The 20,644-nt window shown below is 53.5% G+C and overlaps 1 protein-coding gene across 2 annotated transcripts in view; it reads left to right on the forward strand.

The window, feature by feature from the left end:
* The window catches only part of GSN (gelsolin), a 53,702-nt gene that overhangs the window by 5,868 nt on the left and 27,190 nt on the right, over nt 1–20,644 (forward strand). For both annotated transcript variants that reach the window (XM_054688579.1, XM_037495185.2), the window contains exon 2: nt 5,716–5,803. The gene's annotated coding sequence lies outside the window, so the exon portion shown is untranslated. The remainder of the gene's footprint in view (nt 1–5,715; nt 5,804–20,644) is intronic.

Genomic DNA, 20,644 nt, shown 5'->3' on the forward strand with positions numbered 1-20,644 from the left:
GTATGAGCAGCACTGCCCCAGGGGGTTATTATTAAATCTCAGGAAGAATCTTTTTTGTAATGAATCTATTTGTAAAAGAGAAGATGCTATTTATATGACTCTAATCCTTACCTAACCAATCATGTACACACACTGTGTTCAGATGTTGGACTTTCTTACTGCAGGGTACTCGTATATCATTATCAGCCAGAGGAAAAGACCCCTGTACAGCCACCTTTGCTTTAGTTAGAAGTAGGTCCAGGGGGCCTCCCCTGGTGGCGCAGGTGGTTGAGCGCAGCTTCTGCAGTGCCAGTTCGATCGTGGCCGGCCAGCGAGGATTCCACATGGCACGGCGGACCTCTCCGGTCTTGCCCTCTACTCCCCTCAGCAGTGTATTTCGTCAGTCTGCCTGTTCTGTTCCCCACTCTGTCTCTGGTGAATCCTCTCATCCCCCACGCATCTGGCCTGTACCCCAGTTCTTGTATAAATAAATAAATAAATCTTAAAAAAAAAAAAAAAAAAAGGAGATCCAGGGTAGGGCCTCAGAAACTGCATTTCTAATGGGCTCCCAGAGGATGCAGGAGTTACGGATGGGGCCCACTTTGCATACTAAGACCCTGAACCCCTCAGGGCCCAGACCAGAGCCAGATCTCACTATCTGCGGGTTCTTCCTACACAACCTATTTGTCTCCTTTTTCTCTCCTCAATGTCAAGTCAGAATGTTTGGTTCTCAGCTATGAGTTTCTTGAATCTAAACAGTCCTTGAAATATTTTACTGCCTTATTTTGGAATGAGGTAGGGCCCTTCTCTAGGAGAGAATGACTCAATAGGAAGTCATCTGAAGGGGGAGAAATACCATGGATGGATCTAGCATTTGGCTTAGATAAGCATTTCCACCAGCAGTTTTTATACTTAAGATTCTCATATTATTCTCTCTATAGTTAGAGGCTACCAACCATTGTGTTGGGGGCGGGGGACCTGTCTGTTTTCGTATGCTTCCAAGCTAGGAATGTTTTTTCCTACATATTTCAAAGGTTATAGACAAAGAAGACAAGACGAAAACCAAACAAGAACAAAGAGAGTATGTGGCCTGCAAAACCGAAATGTTCACTCTCTGTTCCTTTAGAGTAAAAGTGCAACAGAGACATCGCCATAAAAAGGGAAGCGTCTGTGTTCCTTGCTCCCCCTAATGAGGGCCAGAGCTGCGTGGCCAGGTGAAGCTATGTGACGTGGAAGGCAGGTGGGCAAGAGAGACTAACAAGAGGCACACGAGGACACACAAAGAGAGAAAGGGGAAGGGAGGGCCTCCCTGGTGGCTCAAGGGTTAAAAATAACGCTATCAAGCTATCTCCAGCCTCCGCAGCACTAGTTCAATTCCGGCCAGGGAGGTGACCCACATGGTTCAAGCAGCCCTCTCCTGTCTCGCCCGCTGCTCCCCTCAGCAGTGTATTTCAGTACATCTGCCTGTTCTGCTCCCCACTCTGTCTCTGGTGAATCCTTTTACCCACCTTATCTCTGGCCTGCAGCCCGGGCTCTTGTGTGCATAAATAAAGAAAATACATTAAAAAAAGAAAAGAAAAAGGAAGGGAGACACAGGAGAAGGGGCATGAGAGAAACAGGGGGAAGGAGAGCATGCTTGCTTCTTGGCTTTGGACTTGCACCATGGACTTGGAGTGGAGACAAGTAGAGACACTTGAAAGAGACATGGGGGTGGGAGTCCTGCAGAGAAGCTGACAATGGCAGCCATTACCTTGATTTGTTCTTAGAATTTGCTTCTTTTATCCCAGACTTGCCTGGCCCCACCTACCCCTCTTCCATAGCTCCCCTCCAGAAGGTGTCTTAGACGTGTGGTGAGCTTTTGGGCCTCGGTGGCCCTGCTTCAGGCCAACCCTGTTTGGCTGGACATTTCCCCTTGAGGGGACAGATAATTTTGTGTGTTTTATTGGGAAACTATGTCCTTTCTTCTCTCTGTGTTCCCTAATTCTGTTAAAGTTCTTTGACTCTGTCTCCTTGTCTTTGTGTGTGTGGATGGCCGAACTCCTTTAGAGCATGCAAATTTGGGGGGTCTCAGGGTTCCCCTAGGTCTACACACTAACAAAAGTTTCATAACCCCTGATCTAGAGTAAATGAAGCTTTGTTTTTCTCTTGTGAGCACGGGGTCTAGCCTTACTTGAAATTCAGTGAGAGTAAGAGGTCAGGAAGGCAGCTGGACTGGGTGGGGACTACCCAGACATCTTAGCTATGTGACCCAACGCACATTACTGCACATCTCAGAGCTGAGTCCTTCCTTCACAAACTGGGGACAACATCTGCCTGGCAGAGTTATTGTGAGGTGGGAGGTGATGTGTCTAAAGAGTAACACAGCAGGTGCTCAGAAAATGATAACTGGCATTTACTAGGCAGATCACATGCTTCTCCTACCATATCTGATTATTACCCCAATGAGCTGGGAGTGGTCTTAGGACAAAAACACTTCTGCTCCAGACACCCCCAAGTCACCCCCAGGGCAGAAGTCTCCTCTTCAGCCACCTAGAGAGATGGACTTCCTGGTGGTGTGCCTGTGTTCACTAACACGACCTCTCTAGCCAGATACCAGCTTTGACACTGACAGGCAGCTGACTATTGCCGGGGGGCACCTCCTCGCCCTATGCTCCACGATGTAATTCAGCCAACAGGCACTGGGCGAGAGCCGGGGGCTGGGATTTCAGAGCTGGAAGGAAAGCCCACTCTTTATGGCTCCCTCTGGGTGGACTAGAGTCAGTGGTTTTTGGGCCTTGTTTTTAGGCCATTGTGGCCTTAAGATTCCAAAATGGAAAACAAACCAACTTGCAGTTAGCTGAGGCTTGTTCTAAACCCAGGGGGTTTGAAGTGCTGGAGTCCAAATCCTGGGAGAGCATGTAATGCTCTTTTTGCCCATAGTGGGGCAGCACTTGCACTCCTAACCGGCTACGTGAGAACTATGTGCGTGCATGTGAATATGTGTTCACGCACCTGTGCGCACATGTGTACGAGTGTGTGTGCAGGCACATGGTTTGCTAGTTTCTTCCTCTGGGGAAATCTTGAACTGTGGTGGCCCCAGCTCTAGGCTAGGTGCTGGGATATTCGGGAGCAGCTCTTAGTCTGGTAGGGAAGGCTGACTTGGAAACAGACCTCCAGACAGTAGGGTAGGGAAGACAGGGGCCTGTGGGGCTCAGAGGAGCTCAGCCTGGGGACTTGGGGAGTGGAGACTAGAGAAGCCTTCCTGCGGGAAAGCTGGGGCTTGATTATGAGTGGAAAGAAAGCCAGGGACAGAAGAGAGTTCTAGAAGAGCCTGCACAAGGAACATGCAAGGATTCCAAGCCAGAGGGCAGTGGCTCCAGGCTGGATCTAGAGGGTGTGGGTAGAAGACAGGAACGGATGAGAACTGAGGCTCAGGGGGCTCAGGGGGCCATCTGAAGGATGCTGAAGAGTCTGTTGGGGATCTTGGACTTTAGCTGGGAACCATAGGGGAGCGGTGGTTGGATCTGAGCAGAGGGGTGACGTGGTCTAAGTTTGCCTGGAGGAGGCTGCCCTGTAGGGAGGAGGTGAGAGTCCCAGTTGGAAGCACTGCAGCCACCCAGTGAGAGGGGCCTGTACTTGGACCAACATATGGGCAGGGGGATGGGGGAAGAGGATTATTAGGACAGGGTCGCAGGACTAAGAGGTGGTGGGGGGGAGAGCAACAGAGAGGGGAGATGGAGCAGGGCAGTGCCAGGTGTCTGGCTTGGTCCATTGTGCGGATGGTGGACGGAGGCGCTGAGATGGGGAGCACTTGGGAGGAGCAGGTCACACTGGAAATACCTGCAGCTCCACCAGTGAGGATGAGGGTGTGCCTTGGATGCGCGTGGAAGTGAACAGGGCCTGGATTTAAAAGGTTCATCCTTACACAGAGTTAACAGAAAGTGGGAGGTCATTAGTGATTTGCATTAAATAACACCCAACTCTGCTTTGATCTATCCCTTAGAATCAGCAGTTCCTGGGGAACTGAGAGAGCCCCTCAAAAGTAGTATTTAGGGCCTCCCCGGTAGCGCAGTGGTTGAGCGCTGGGTTGCGAAGCTGCCCGCAGCCTCTGTGGCACGGTTCGATCCCCGGCTGCTCCCCGGCCACCGGAGGAGGGTCCCACATGGCGCGCAGACCTCTCCTGCCGCCCGCTGCTCCCCTCAGCAGTGTACCTCGGTCCCTCTGCCTGTTCTGCTCCCCGCTCTGGCTCTGGTGGATTCTCTCACCCCCCTGCGCTTCTGACTGTACCCAGAGCTTTTATAAATAAATAAATAAATCTTTAAAAAAAAAAAAAAAGGTAGTATTTAATACCGGGTCCCAGATCAGCATCCATCCCCCTTTCAGAGCCCTGTGCCACTCACAATGCAGAAATCCATGAGGAATGGCCAGGCATTTACTGTCAGCTGAGAGCAGGGCTCATTGTGTCTTAATCCCAGGACCCTGCAGGGCTCCTGCTATATCTGGGACCCTGATTTGGCTTGGAGAAGCTGATTTGAGCAGAGCAATTTTCCAGCGTAGGCAGGAGCCAGCTTGCTTGGCAGGCCCCTGAACTCCGGTGACTGGCACTACAGGCAGTGAGCAAGGGCAGAGGTGGGCAGAATTTTCAGAAACCTCAGGGGTCCAGGTGCACTGATCCTTCCTTCACGCAGCAAGCATATGTACCCACAGTACTATTGTTTGCCAGCATGTACCAGGGCCGAAGCTTCAGGGACAGTCTGGTGGAGCTCACAATCAGATGGTAGAGAAATACCCATCACCAAATAATGAGAATATGGTCTTGCAACAATAGAGCAATGCTTAGGCACAGAGGTGGGAATGTGGCAGGCACACAGCTTGAGTCCCCACACCACACAAGTATAGAATGAGCAAATACAATTTAGAGGAAAAAGACTTAGGGATTTAATGACTAATAATCAGAGGAAACCTATGTACCATACAAACCTTTGATGTATTTTATCTCATTTAACCCTTATAATGACCCTACAGGGTAGGTTCTAATATAATCCCTCTTTTACAGAGAAGAAAACTGAGACAGTGAGGGGTGAAGTAACTTGATTAAGTTGCACCTTTAGTTAAGTGGGGGCTCTTTTGTCTAACTGCAGAATTCTGAACCACAGCCCTGAAGTTGGCTTTAAGCTGAATTCAGTCATGCAATGGGCCACCTTAACATTTTTATGGGATTTTAGGCTGGATTACTAGAGGCATGATGTCTAGAATGATGGAGGTGAGAGGTTTACTTGCTCTGCCCTGGATAGAGCTCATCTGAATGTCTAATTCTGGGCCTCGTGCTGTTAGTAGGTACAGGGTTCATTTAGAACAGATCAGGGCAGGGCGGAGGTAAGGGAACCTGTCACCCTGCTCTCAGGAAGAGGGTATACAACTCATAGAAGACCAAGGGGCCTAAGATACTGTTTTCTAGCCCCCCAGCAGCCTTTGGGAAACAGGGTGACAGACCTGTTCTTGAACAACCCGAGGGAAGAGCTAGAACCAGCAGGTGGATATAAAAAGTAGGGACAGGGATCTTTGCAGATACTAATAACAGTTCTGTAACCAGCCAAACTCTTCACTGGAAGGTCTTGCAACCTTGGCAGAAAGCCAGTTTCCATTGCTGGGGAGTGCAAGTAGAGGCAGTATGACCTCATGGTGGGGGCATCAAAGGGGGATTTGACCAGATGACCTTGAGCCCCTGATATTGGATTCCTGGCCCTTTACCTACAGGTGGTGCTGACAGCCCCTGGCACAGTGCTTCTGCCCTGGTCCCTGCACTTCCCACGGAGCAGCCTCTGCACCCTTGCGGCCCTACGAGGTAGGTAAAGCAGTGCAGACACCCCAGTGTCTTCCCAAACCAGCCCTGGCTGCCAGGGGAGTCTGCATGATAGAAGCAGCTGTTGGTTGCCACAGTGGATTCAAAGGAGTCCCCGAGGTTTTCCCAGTAAGGCTCGCAGGAGGATGCGTCTGCTCACGCCCTCATTTGCTCCTCACCCTCCCTGGAGAGTGGGAATCCTGTGGGGGAGTGACAAGGACTGGGCTGGGTGCCAGGGCCCCCGGGTCCCACCCTGGCTGCTTGCTTGCTTGCTGTGTGACTGTAGGAAAGTTGCTTTCCTCTGCTGGGCCTGTTAGCTCTTCTGTTGGAGGGTAAAGGAGGAGCACAGGAATTCTCCCCAGAGACTTTGGAGAGGTGAGAAAAGCTGGGGTGGAGCCCGGAGTCTTGGGGCTTGTTGACCAGAAAGTCCCTGAGCTGGGTGAGTCATGGGAAAGCTGGATGAGTCATACCCACATGGGGATGCCCGGGCAGGGTGGGAGCCACCTGGTATCAGGTTCACAGGTGACCCGCTGAAGTCAGTGGAGAGGCAGGGGCTGGGGTGTGGAGTCCTGGGCTGGAGGCCAGAGACCCAGTTGCATTCCAGCTTGGGCCTCGGTTCCTCTCCTGCCAAGTGGGTGGGTTGGTCTCCCTTCCACCCACTTAGCAAGGTTGCCATGAGGACTGCACGCTCGGCGATGCCGGAGGGCTCTGTGGGCAGTGAAATGGGAAGGATTACCGTTTCCCACTGCAGGGGAATAACCCAGCTCCCAGCGGGTTATTTATCTGTGGGAGACCCTGGCAAACACCCTCCAGCTGATGACCTCACCCTCCGTTGCCAAAGGAAGAAGGGTTGGAAGCCTGCAGGGTTTACTCAGCGCTGGCTCAGCTGACTTGTGGTTGGGGAGGGGGGTAACCCCCAACTGCTGTCAAAGTTGTTCTTCTTTCTCAATGAAAGGCCTCTTGTGGTCTCCCGAATGTCCTGCCCTCAAAGCCAGGGATTCCTAGAAGGTCCACTGGCCCCAGGGAGAAGCGGGAGCCTGAGGGTTCTGCTGGACCAGGAGTGGGGGGCCGATCTGGTACTGATGCTCCTGTCTTGGGGACTGAGCCCTGACAACTTTCAAAGCCAGATCGGCTCAAAGGGATCTGTCACCAAGAAGGATGTTTGCTCTGCGAATGCTCTGGGTAACGCCGACACAGTCCTGCCTTCTGTGTCCCCCACTTCTGCAGCCTCTGCAGACCCAGCTGAGTGCCTGTTAGTGGAGAGACCTGCTTGTTCACCCTCTCCCCTTCTCTCCCCTTCACCGAGCTCGCCTCATGCCCACCTCCACTGAGCCCGGGCTCCACTGAGGAGGCCCCAGTGACCTCCTACCTGTCAAAATCTGATGGGTTTCCTCAGGTTGCCATGTGCCCTCTCTCTGGAGTATCAGATACCTTCTCCTTCCAGAAGCTCTTTCTCCTTTTTTGCTCCTGGGAGGCTGCACCTTTCAGTTGATCTACTTCACCGACCTGTTTTTCTGCCTCAAATGTTCACCAGGATGCCAACCACCTTCTTGGTTGAGTTACAGATCTAGATTTTTCATTCATTCACTTACTCATTCACTCATTCATGTGCACGTCCCTCCTTCGGCTATGTAGGGTCTGAACTGGGTGTTGGAAAACCAGCAAAGAATAAGATATTCCTGTCCACCACGGTTCTTACAATCAGTCATCCTGCATGTAACACAGTCACTCTCTCTTCAGCTGCACAGGAAAGGTGGAGGGTTTCTGAGCATGTGGGATCGGGTGGGAGTGATGGAGGGATGAGGCTCCCTGAAAGAGCCCGGATGTGAAGCAGGAGCAGAGGTGGCTGGGCCAGCAGGAGCAGCGTGGACGTGTGGAGGCTTGCCTGTGGGTCTTCGAGGAACTGAAAGAAGGGGGGCAGCGGGCCAGCAAAGGGAGTGTGGCAGGAGAAGAGCTTGCACTTCAGGCAGCACCTAGGTCACGAGGGCCCTGGAGTTTGGGTTGGATCCGAGACCACTGAGGAACCACTGAAGTTTTATTTTTTTTTTTTTTTTAATTTTTTATTTTTTTTTTTTTTAATAGAGGCATGTTTTATTTATTTATTTATTTGTTTGTTTGTTTTGTTTATACATGCACTGGGTACAGTCAGAAGCGCGGGAGGGTGAGAGAATTCACCAGAGCCAGAGCGGGGAGCAGAGCAGGCAGAAGGACCGAAGGACACTGCTGAGGGGAGCAGCGGGCGGCAGGAGGGGTCTGCGCGCCATGTGGGACCCTCCTCCGGTGGCCGGGGAGCAGCCGGGGATCGAACCGGCACCGCAGAGGCCGCGGGCAGCTTCGCAACCCAGCGCTCAACCGCTGCGCCACCGGGGAGGCCACTGAAGTTTTAAAGCAGGGGAGAGACTTGCCCAGGTTGCATTATTGCAACTTGCCAAGCCCCAGGGTGCAATTTCTGGTCCTTCCACACCGCGGCGCCCTGGTGCTGTGCGTCTTAGGAGGCTCGGTGGCGAGAGCCCACCTGGGAAATGTGCACGCCCCTGTGTTCTCTGGGCTCTTGGCATTGTTTCCATGTTCCTGGCCCACCCTGGCTGAGCCTCTGCCTGGAGAGGGAGGCGAATCAGACCCCGCCCCGCCGAGACCCACTCTGATCCTGGAGGGAGATTCGTGGCTGAGCACATGCTCAGTGTCAGGGAATCCCGAGCCGGGGAGGGCTTGTCCTCTGAGTCCCGCACCAGGCTGAGAGGGGTGTGTGGGGCGGTCTAGATAAAGGAGTCTCTTGCGCAGAGACCTGGGGTCCTGAGGCCACTGTGCTGGGGACTAGTGAGCAGCGCAGATGTTGGCTAGAGGGCGGGGATGGCAGGAGATGACAGGAGAGCAGGATTGGGAGAGGTCTCGGATGCCAGGGCGCCAGGGGGCCGAGGGCAGGTCTGGAACTTTGAGGAGTGGCTTGATGGACAGAATCTTCTGAGCTATCAGTTGGCGGGAGGCAAGCGATGGGGAGAGACAATGTGGTAAGTAGCTGCAGAGGATGTGGATCATGGGTGGAGCCTGGTCACACCACTGCATGCACACACAGGAGCACACCCCGTGTCCCTTTCTGACCCTGCGCTGGTGGGGTTAGCTGCCGCCCCCCCACCCCCCCCCAGTTGGCCTGCCTGAGCTGCTTCCACCGGGGCTCCCGAGGCCAGGGGTATGAGCCTGAGGTGTGGCTCTGGCCTGGACTTACTACGCCCCTTCTCCCCTCTCAGCCTCAGTTTCCTCACCTGTGACATGGGGGACACTAGGGTTGTTGAGGTGAACTGAAGCCCTGAGCCGAGGCCTGTGTGCTGTGGGCTCACTTCTTACTTCCCTGTTGGCCGGTCAAGCCCAGTCCATGTCCTAATCAGCCCCTCGGGGAGTCTTTGGCCATAACTCTGTAGTCTGAACTGGAAACAAGGTGTCCCCAGGGGCCCTGCTAGTGGGAAGCCAAGGGGTTTGGAAATGCTTTTACATTTCCCTCACTGGGGCCTGGCACAGAGGGCTGGACCAGGTCCTGTTTGACTTTTCGCCCCAGCACTCAGCCCAAGGCTGGCCTGTTGCGTTCTCATGAATACTGAACAAAGAAAGAAAGATTTAAAACAAAGCAAAACTTGGGCAGCACCCACCAGCAACTTCATTTATGCCTGAGGAATTTGGGGCCCCCCCTGAGGGGGACAGTGCCTAGGTCACCAGCCCTTCAGTGGCAAGGCTTGGGCCTGTTCATCTCTCCTTGGCTCAAATATTTCTCACAATTCTAATTTTTAAAATGCTGATAATAAAAAATTCCCTAGGTGTATAGGGGAAGGGTAACAATGGAAGGAGCTTTTTGGGAGTAGGAGTCTCCCCTGACAATTCCAGGGAGCATCCTGGCTAGAAGTGTGACAAGCTGTCACGTCCAACCTCTCTGGTTTACATCTGGGGAAACTGAGGCCCAGAGAGAGGTACTGGCCGCTTCAGGTCCTAGGACAGTGGGAAGCAGAAAAGAATTGCAGGAGCCACGGCACATCAGCAGTATGTGGGTGCACTCTGCTCCCCCGAGCCCCTGACTTCATGCTTAAGAAAGTGAATTAGAGCGCGAACGATGCAGCAAGTTTGGTTTTCCATTGTGTTGGAAAGGACCATTTCCAGAAGTATGTGTGCCCATGTGATGCCTGAGCACTTGGGCCTGACACAGGTATTTCAGACCAAGCCATGGGGTCTTATTTATAGACCGATGGGATTAGGTTGGTGCGGTCAGGAGAGACCCGCCTGCTCTCTGGCCAGACCATCCATGGTTGAGGAGGAGGCCTTTCAGGGCAAATGCTAACCCATGGGTGAGTAGCCAGGGATCTGGGGTGATCCTCAAAACCCGCACAGAGGGAGGGCCTCTTGACTCCCAGCTCAGGCACCAGCCAGGTCCTCTGAGAGATGAAATTCATTCTTTCCCTGCTTGAAAATACTGCATGGCCTCAGCCAAGGCCAGGACTCTGCAGCAGACAAACCCCTTCCCCACCCACTGTTCCAGTCTCAGCCCCAGCCACGGGCTTGCTGCCTCCCCAACCTGCATTTCCCGGTGGCTGTGGGTCCCCCTCTAGCCCTTTGCTTTTACCGCTCCCCCCACCCAACTTGCTGGGCCCCAGTTCCCCAGACAGACATTTATCATTCGTCCTTCGAGACTCTGCTTGGATGCTTCTGGGCTGTTCTCTGCTTTGTGCTCCCACTGCCCACAGCCAATTGAGTGACTGCCTGCGCTCACGTGTGCTCCCCTCTGGCTGGGAAGTCCCGAGGCAGCCTGGCCCAGCGCAGGCAAGAGGGGGAAGGTGCTCCGGTGGAGCGCCGAATGTGGTCAGTCGCCTGACGTGTCTGCTAAGATATGCTCTGCGTGCTATTCTGTGCAGTGTGCATTTTTATTATGAGTGATTTTTCTTTTGGAGAAGAGAAAAAGCAGATTTATTGAAATACCCTGCAAGAGAGCAGGGGGCGAGACGGGCGAGGTCTGTACCCAGTGGGTATTTTTTAAAAAGTGTGTGATAGTGAGAGGAGCAGCAAGAGAGTCCTGGATCAAACCCCGCTCTGTGCTTCCTAGGTGTGTAACTTTGGGCTGAAAGCCTCAGTCTCCCCGTCTGTGAAATGGGCACGATGCTGGTCACAGGTTGTGGGAAGCATGGCATGGTCCATAGGCGGCTTACAAAGCACTTACCGTGATGCCCGGCCTAGATGTTTCCCTCTGTGCGATTTCCAGGTGGGGACACGGGCTCAGAACAGAGACATGTCTTCTCCAAGGTCCCACGTAAGTCAGTGGCCTAGAGGAGAGACCATGTCTTTCAGTCCTGGCCTCCCCGGTCACCCGTGCTCTCCACCCCTCCCACTAAGCCCACTGGGCCTATTCTATTCCCCGGATCAGTCAGGCTTTGTTTGGGGATTGTTTTTCCTGAGAAGTTTCCTCTGTGGTTCTGCATGACTCAGAGGCCTGAGTCACCAGGAGGGTGGGGGCTGGGGGAGGAGTTTGGGGGAGAGCAGCAGGCAAAGGGGAGAAGGGACAGGGTTGTGGCTCCAATTCCAGCCCCAGTTCTCCCACGGCTGGATCAATGAGGTCTGGCAAGTCCCCGCTCCTGCCTAGCCTCAGTTTCCCCAAGTGTGAAAAGAGGAGGTTGGGCTTTGATGAATGCTTCCGAGCCCAGGCTGAGCCCCAGAACCCCAGGTTCTGGGGCCCCACCCAACTTAAGACTCAAAGGCTGGGTGTGGGGCCTGGGAATCTATGTTTTCTGTGGCTCTGCAGGTGAGTCTGCAGCACACCTGGTCTACAGAGGTGTTGGGAATCAGGTGGCTCAAGGCCCCTCCTGGCTGGGCCTCGGGGTGGTTGCTGAGCCTCAGCTTGGCGTGGCTGACTTCACCGTCACAGAGAGCTCATGTCTCGTGGCAGATGCTTTGGCAGAATGAATGGCGCATGGGAAGTGTGTGAACTATTTATATTTTTAACAGCACATTTATAATTTACATACATTATTGAGGTAAATTTACATGTTAATATAATTTACCCATTTTTAATTAATTCAGTGATTTTCTTAGTCAATTTATAGTCATGCCACCTTCATCACATCCAGTTTGACACCTGCCTCCTGGTCCACATTGAGCTACTTTCTGTCTTGAATGCCCAGGCCTGTGTGCATCTCAGCTTCACCCTGTTGGCTGTGTGACCTCAGGTCGATGACCACCCTCTCTGAGTTTTGGATTTCTCCTCCATAAGAGAGGGGACAGTCAGATCCTCCTTGAAGCTTGTTGCTTGTATTTCGCTGATGGGTTAAGGTGGCTGATGCATAGTAGCAGCCGGGATGGGGGATGCAGTGTAGATGCCTGCCCGGCTGTAACAACACTAGCAAATACTTTATAGACCCACTGTGTGCAGGGCACTGGCCTAAGTACTTCAAAGGCATTGACTTTTAAGCCCTATAACAACCCTATTAGATGTGTTAATATCATTTCCTATTTCACTGCTGAAGAAACCAAGGCACTGAGAAGTGAAGTGACTCTTCAGGGGGCGCGGGGTGAGGGTTGGTAGGGCTGGGCGTCTGTCCCAGAGCCCGTTCTCCATGATCACACGCAGATGGGACTCAGGAGTGAGGGACGCCGCTTGTGGACCCAGGACACAGTTTCTGGCACGCACTTCCAAGGACGGCACCTGGTACAGGTGGAAAGATGGGGCGCCCTACTGAGCACATCGTATGACAGGTGTGACTGTGCCTGGAGCATGGTCTCAGGTGCTGGGGATATGGCTGCAGGATGTGGAAGAGCGTGGTGGTGCACCTCAGCATGGGATGTGAGGGCGCAGGACCTGGCGTGGGGCTGGAGAGTACGGTGCCTGTGCGCTGACAAGGTGCCTGTGCGCTGACGAGGTGCCTGTGAGCTGACAAGGTGCCTGTGAGCTGACAATGTGCCTGTGAGCTGACGAGGTGCCTGTGCGCTGACGAGGTGCCTGTGAGCGGACGAGGTGCCTGTGAGCGGACGAGGTGCGAATGTACGGGACAGGGCCATGCAGCCAGGGTGGGGACTTGAGATCAGGCAGCGGGCCCTGCTCCTGGCCACAGGGACGTTCTCATGTCAGTGCAGGGCCAGCGGCAGACGCCTCTTGTCTCCTCTCACAAAGGCCTGTGTGTTTTTTGTCCTCCTCCTCCTCCTTGTCTCTTTGGATGCCAAAGAGTGGGAGTGTCCCAGAGGAGTGGGGCCCAGCGTACCCCACATCATCCTGCCATTTCAGACAGGGGTCAAGGCTTGGGGCCAAGTCCATGGTCCCCCTTCTCCAAGGCAGCTGTGAAGGCGAGGTTGGCTGGGCCAGACCCGGGTAATTTTCCTCTAAGCTGGCCTCCCTCCTGCTCCCTCCCTGGCTGCATCTGCTGGCCGGCAGTGAGGGTGTCTGCATTCTGGGCTTAGGGGAGACAGAGGCTGTCCAGGGCTGGCCCTCTGGGGTGGGGGAGCAGATGGCTAACAGCTGGTATTAGAAGGGCTGAGGGTGCAGGGAGGAGGCAGTGGCCGGCAGGCTTGAGTTTCCTGAACCTTCCTGGCACCTGGTGCTCATTCCCTTATCTTGTCTCTTCTGTACCAGAGCCCTGATAGCCTGACGAGGAAACTGAGGCCCAGAGAAGCAAAGAGCTTGTCCAGCGACAGTGCAGAGGCTTGTCCAGGACAGTGTCATGCTCTCTGGAGGCAGGAAATTAAGGGTGTTTAAGGGCAGTTAGGTGGCACAGAGGGTGATCTTAGGAGATCAGTGGCTGATAAGGCTACAAGAGCATGTGGGCACCAGGTCCTCGAAGGCCTTAAATGCCAAGCCTGGAGTCCTGACTGCTGTCTCTCTGCATGGTTGGAGAGCAGGGGGGGAGGTTTGACCCTGGCAGATTGACTAGGGAATGATGCAATTTCTGTGGATAATAGGAGAGTCGAAGACAGCAAGGAAGCTGGTACAGTGGTTCCAGAAAAAATTGGGACCCTGAACCACGACAGTGACTGGGGTGTGGGGGTGGGTAGCGAGTGGAAAGTGGGGAGTGTATGTGGGTCTCAACTTTGGCCACAGCCCTTATATACTGTCCTGGTGGGGTGACTCTACCACTAGTTGTCACAGAGGATTCCAGAAGCTCCCTGAGGAGCAGCACCTGGAGGATGATGCTGGTGACGGGACAGGTGCCTGGAGGTGAGGCTGGGGGCACACGGGGAGGAAGACAGCTCCCACTCCCCACCTGCCTGCCAGCCCCTCATCAAGTGGACCTCATAGAGTTCTTCCAGCTGCTTGTGATTATTCTCTGAGCTGGGAAGAGGCAAAAGCTTTGCCCTACTGCCCACTGTGTGTGTTCAAGAGTGCTAAGTACTTTAGAAAAAGCAACTGTTCCAATGAAAAGGAAAAAAATCAAGCATATCTTTGAGCCCTAATAGTTCTATTGCAGTTAAACATTTGAGATAAATTGCCAAGAATCTCTAATCGTGCTATGATAGTTGTAGTTTTTCCATAGTGTTTTTTTTATTAATGCCAAGTTCTGGCGACCCTGTGAGATCACCTCGTCATTCTCTAGCAGAGGACACTGGCTCACAGAGGTTGAGTCACTTGCCTAGGGTCACCCAGGTAGTGGGGGCAAGCCTGGGATCAGGGGGTGACCCCAGAGCCCTTGGTCTTTTGTGTGAGGCAGACCAGAGGAAGGGTGGGCAGGAAGGTGGGCTGTTGAGGTGCTGCCTAAGGCCCTCTCCAGAGATGGCCCCACCCCTGGCTCCAGACACCTCCCCAGGTCTCTGAGCCTGGGCTGGGAGCCTCCAGTCCTCCCCTGCTCTGGATACAAGCCACAGAGTTAGAGGTCAAGGGTGGGTGTTGGGGTGAGCCTGACCAGTGGGCCCTGGGTGCAGGGCCTGTACACATGCTGGGGTTCATGTTGCCCTGGACAGAAGGCTGTGCACCTTTCACCTGCCGGTCACCCTTCATGTCCTGAGCTTATTGGCCCTGCTCCTGGGTGCCTGGTGTCCTGCACCTGTCCCCGTGGGGCTTGTTGGGAGTTCTGCCTGCAGTGTGCAAACTGACCCCCAGAGGGTGGGCTCCTGCTTCCCACAAGTGCTGGAGGAAGGAAGCCTTGGCTGCATCTGGCTGTGCCAGGATTGGGGACAGAGAAGGGCTTCACCTGGAGCCGCAGCAGAAGAGATGTGTCTCTGACTTCTGCCGTGCTGTTGTCGCTGCTCCCAGCATGCCCATTATTTGCCTCAACCCTGGTAAATCCTGGCGCAGGATGAACTTGACCCCCACACAGGCAGGAGACCTAGGCCAGATGCCCAAACACTGTTTGCCTTTTGCTGCTCCTTTCAGAATCTGAGTCCAAAGGTCTGAAAGCCCTAAGTGATGGGCTGGCTTGCCCGCCGCCTGGCCCTCTGCCCTGGGTCGTCACTGACTGCTCATTCTAGCTCTGCAAGAGGGAACGAAAACCACCATTTTGAACATCTTTTTTGCAAGACAGGGCCCTGAAGTCTTCCATACTTACAAGCTCATTCAAGCCTTTCCACTTGCCTTCGAGAAAGGTTTTTCAACTCTGATTTTGCACATACGAAAATGGAGTCTTGGAGAGATAGAAACTTATCCAAACCCCCAAGGAACAGTAATTGCAGCTTCCTGTATCTGTGCATACACTGTGCCAAGCCTCAACTGTATTTCACCTCATGAATGTCTCACAAATTCTCACAAGGTGTTATAATCCCCACTTTACAGAGGAGGAAATTGAGGCTCACAACCTTCCCAACCCACCTCCCCTCCAGGGAAGGGGAGGCAGATGCTGTAGAGTCTGGCAGGAAGGACACCAGGCTTGCACTCAGAGCTAAATCTGGCTGCTTCCAGGGCACAGGATCAGGAAGTGGCTGTGCCAGGCCCTTTCTGTATGCCCTGCCCTGCCTCTTAGAACTAGTGAGGTTGCTTCTGAAAGCTGGAAGAGGGCCAGTGGCTCTGGTCCCTGGGTCAGCTTGTCTCCTGGCAGTGGCTCAACCAAATCCTACTATCCATCTCTCTGATAGCTGTCCACACCCAGGATGGACTGGGCCAAGGCAGAGGTCCAGCTGGACCTCACAGGATCCCTGTCAAGTCATGTAGACTCGGGCCTCACTCTGGCCAGGGAGCTGAGACCTCGGTTCCAGGTCCACTCTGCCAGTACTTGCGATGTGTCTCTGAGAAATCACTCCTGTTTTTTGGTGTTATCCTCAGTGTACCCAGTGTAGTAAGTCCTACTGTGTGCAACACACCCACACATCCCACTCCGTAACTCCTAACCACTTTGTAACTTGGCATCTCTATCCCTATTTTTTAAAAGATTTATTTATTTATGCATACAAGAACTGGTAAGAGGATCACCAGAGACAGAGTGGGGAACAGAACAGGCAGATTTTCTGAAATACACTGCTGAGGGGAGCAGCAGGGAAGACAGGAGAGGTCTCCTGTGCCATGTGGGTCAGCTCCCTGGCCGGGGATTGAACTTGTGCTGTAGTGGCTGGCGATAACTTGATAGTGCTGGGACTTTAACCCCTGTGCCACCAGGGAAGCCCCACTACCCTTATTGACACATGTCTCACCTGAGGGTCAGAGAGGGAAAGTAACTCGCTCTAGGACACACAGCTCAGGCCTGAACTCAAGAATCTGACTGCAGAATCTGTAACCTTTCCCCTGCACTGCCTTACTGCTCTCATGGGCTTTGTGCATGAGGAATGAAGGCCTCTGGGCAAAGAATCCAGACAATTCAGGGAGAAACATGGTAGCTTTGGGGGAGCTCCTACTGTGTGTTGGGTCTTGGGCCTCCTCACTGCTCTGTGAGCAGGTATCATTCTCCCCATTTTATTTTTCCTTTCTTCCTTCTCTTCCTCCTCCCGTCCCTCCCTCCGCCCCTCCAGGACAGAAAGAGAGGGCTGAATGTGTTGGGAAACCCCTCATGGTTCACTGAACTCATTTCGCTGGCCATGAGTCTGTTCCCAGCTCTGGCTAAGAAGGCATCTGCCAGGACCCCTCCCCGAGGGGTAGCCATAGCACCCCCTGCCCAGCCTGCCCTCTCTTGAAGCCCCATTCTCTGGGAACTCAGCACTCTCCCCATTTTATAGATAAGGAGGCTGCCCACAGGCGCTGTCTTCCAGTCTGAAACGTGTTCTTCCCAGCCCACCGTTCTGCCTGGACTTCACTGAGTCTGGTCCAGTTTCCCTGGTTGCATAACTGGCTCTCTGTTTACTGACCATTGGCCCAAATAGCAATACCCGGGGCCAGGGGGTGGGTGTTCCCCGAGGGGCCCAGAGAACATCAGGAGTCGCAAAGCAAACATGCTAAGGGGGGCTGCCCATGAGCGGCCAGCTGCCTGGGAAGTCAAGAACAGCAGTGTTTGGGGCAGAGAGAAAAGAACAGGGTGGTGTCTTCCAGGCCTGGCCAAGCCTTTTGTACATTGTGGTCCAGGACGGAGGGTGAAGTCGCTTCCTCTGATCACTTGTAGCTTCCCTGACAGGGCTAGGAAGGCTCAGAGAGTAGCCTCCGGCCATAGAGGGAGCAGGGCCTGCAGCTGCTTGTGGGTGCCCTGGGCCTGACTATGGGAGAAGGACATGGACCCTGAAAAAAGTGCCTACTATGTGTGTGGCACTGGGCAGGACCTTGGGACACTCAAGCTCAGAGATCAAGGGGCTCTCTGGGGTTCTGCGAAGGGCAGGGACTAGGATGGGCTCCCCAAGGGAGTGATGGCACGGAGAAACCTAGCCAGACCTGAATGCCTGTGAATGGCAGAGAGTAGGTGCCACTGCCCGTGCCCACCAGGGGCCCACAGCCTGGGGATCATCCTAAGACTTGCTTCTGTCCTGGGTGCCCACATCAAGTGTTAGGAGGGCTCAGGGTTCTCTGGCATGGTCTAGGAAGACTGGCTTGGCTGGAACCTGACTGGTTTAACAAGGCAACCCTTTACCTGGAAAGGACATTGTTGCTGCCTGCCCAGGCTGGAGGATACCAGAATACCCACATGGTCTCCCCAGACAAAACTTGGGCACTTTGAATCCCAGCATTGCCTCCCTCCAGCTGAGTGACTCTGAGCCAGTGACTGAACCTCCCTGGGCCTCAGTTTCCCCAACTGTCAGATGGGAACTTCAGTGTCTGTTTCCCCAGGTTGTGTGAGGAGACACGGTGTTATTGGAGCCCTGTTCCTTTCCTCCTTCCTCTCCCAGAAACATCTGGAGCCAGAGGTGAGGTGGCCACTGCTTACAGTGACAGCAGTGCCTCCTTTTGCAGGTCCGGGCCCTGGACTGTAAAGGTAACCTGGTCCGGTGCCCCATTGTGCAGATGGGGACCCTGAGGCTCAGAGACATGTAGGTTCTGGATATGGCTGCACAGCTAGGACCTAGGGGTGTAGGGTTAGCAATCAGACTTCAAGTCCCAATATTGGGGCCCACCTTTGTCTTTTGCATATGGAGACCCTCAGGCTCTAGAGGGAAAGTGAGTTGCCCAAAGTCACCCAAGAAGTCAGTGGCAGAGCCAAATCTAGCACTAGGGACCCTTCTTTTCTACTGGGGGAGTCCAATCCCTTCATTCCCCTGAACTCACAGATCTTCCAGGCAGGAAGCAGCCTGCAAGGCTGCTTGTATACCCTCTACATCGCTGTCCCGAGGGAGGATTTCCAGGCTGTGGGCTCCCCAAGGGCAGGGGCCAGGGCCTGCTCACCCCTCTCTGGGGCCCAGGCTCTAGAGCTATGTGACAGGCAAAACTGCAGTGTCTTCATGATCATTAACCCAGGGCCAGTAACCCCTGGGGCGGTCGTCAGTGACCTCTGGGACCAATTTCAAGCCACAGTGGCCCTCTGTTAATCACCAACTAGACCGGTCAGGGCCATCCTGCTCCAGAAGGGACTGCTCAGCTGGGCCAGATGTCGGCTTAGATTTACTACAGGCACTGGGATGGCAGGACATTTCTTCCTATTGGTTTGGATTTTCAAATTGTCTGATGAGCAGACGTCACTTTCAGTAAATTTATTAAAGATATTTTTTCCAGATCAGAGTTTTATAAAGCAAAACAAAATGGGACAACTGCATTGGAAACATACTAGTAAATAGTCTCAAACCCTACAGCAGGTTATTTTTATTTTTAAGCCGGTATTTTCAGGTATAATTTACCGATGGTAACAATTCACCCATTGTAAGCACATAGTGCAGATTTTTCAGTTGTGCAGTCATCACCGTAATGCACTGTGAGAATGTTTTCATGACCCTGAAATGTTCCCTCTTGCCCCCTGAGTGGTCTGGGGACTCGCTCCAGCCTCAGGCTATTTGAGAATGGAATCCTCCCCTTTGCCTCATCAAACAGCCCTGACAGTCTTTACCTTCCTTGACTTTTTTTTTTTTTTTAAGATTTATTTATTTATCCATGCACTGGGTACAGTCAGAAGGCGGGAGGGTGAGAGAATTCACCAGAGCCAGAGCGGGAGCAGAGCAGGCAGAAGGACCGAAGTACACTGCTGAGGGGAGCAGCGGGCGGCAGGAGAGGTCTGTGCGCCGTGTGGGACCCTCCTCTGGTGGCCGGGGAGCAGCCGGGGATTGAACCGGCGCTGCAGAGGCTGCGGGCAGCTTCGCAACCCAGCGCTCAACCACTGTGCCACCGGGGAGGCCCTTCCTTGACTTTTAAATGCGGTATTGCTTATAAAAGAGAGAAACTGCTGTGTCCTGCAGTTTGCCTTCTGTACCGGGAGGTCTCTATGTGCGCTGAGTGCCTACTAATTGCCTACTACGTGCCAGGAACAGATCTGACGGGGCTTTTTTTCACAGCTGCATAGTGGTCCATTGTCCAGCGGCTCCATGATTTATTTAACCGGGGCATTTGGATCCTTTCCAGTTTTCTTCAAACAATGCTTCAGTGAACGTTCTTGCACATATATTTTTGTGTTCCTCTGTAAGTAACACTGAAGGAAGTGGGGCCGTTGTTGGCATTGTTGTGTATTTTGTAATCCTACAGTCAACTGCTAACCAGAGAGGTGACCCGGCTCCTGCTTCCATCTGGAGCACATGAGAACTGTGGGGTCTGTATAATCCCCCAAAGGCTGATGGAGACAGAGGAGCTCTCTGAATTTAGCCCCCAAGCTGGTCCAGAGGCTCAGCCTCAAGATCTCACACCTCTCCCTGTGGCTCCCCCTGGGCACTGGGGTGAAGAAAGGACTCCTCAGTGTGGCATGTGGGTCCTTGTGACCCCTGCTGCCTTTTCCAGCCTCATCTCTTGCTCTGTGTGCTTGGACTGGACCACTCATTGTGGCCTGCCCTTGCTTGCCCCTGCCAGCAAGCCTGCTCTTCTCAATTTGCATCATCCCTGTCCCCCAGGCCACGTCTCCAGTCCCTTCCTCAACGATACCTTCTTATGATCCCTACTGCCTGAATGCTTTCTTTGCTTTCTGTGTTTCCTCTTAATCTGCCCACATTCCCCCTTCAGTGGGGGGCAGTGGTGGGTGGCGGAGGACTAGCTTCAGCCTGATTAGATTGAAGGCCAGAAGGGCCTGGGGCAGGTGACCAGGGCTGGGGGCAGACAATTCTTGTTTCCTAGGGCCAGGCCAGGCTGTTTTCAGACTGCAGACTGATTTAATCCTCAGCAGCTACCTCCCCACTGAGACTGAGGCATAGAAGAAGAAAGTAACTGGTAACAGTAGAGGTGGAAGTAAACCCAGGTGTCCAGCTCCCCAGTTCTTGATTCTGTCATTGAACTGGGCTGCTGCAGATCTGGGGTGCAAAGGGAATTTGAAAGTAGAGGAGCAGAGTCAGGCAGAGTGGAAGCAAAGGACAGGAGCCCAGAGGCGTGGGGAAGAGACTTCAGTGCTGGACTTCAGGGGGAGCCAATAGATAAGG

This window comes from Talpa occidentalis, unplaced genomic scaffold (assembly GCF_014898055.3).
Source record: "Talpa occidentalis isolate TD23 unplaced genomic scaffold, MPIMG_talOcc4v2.1 talOcc4.7, whole genome shotgun sequence".
Lineage (NCBI taxonomy): Eukaryota > Metazoa > Chordata > Mammalia > Eulipotyphla > Talpidae > Talpa > Talpa occidentalis.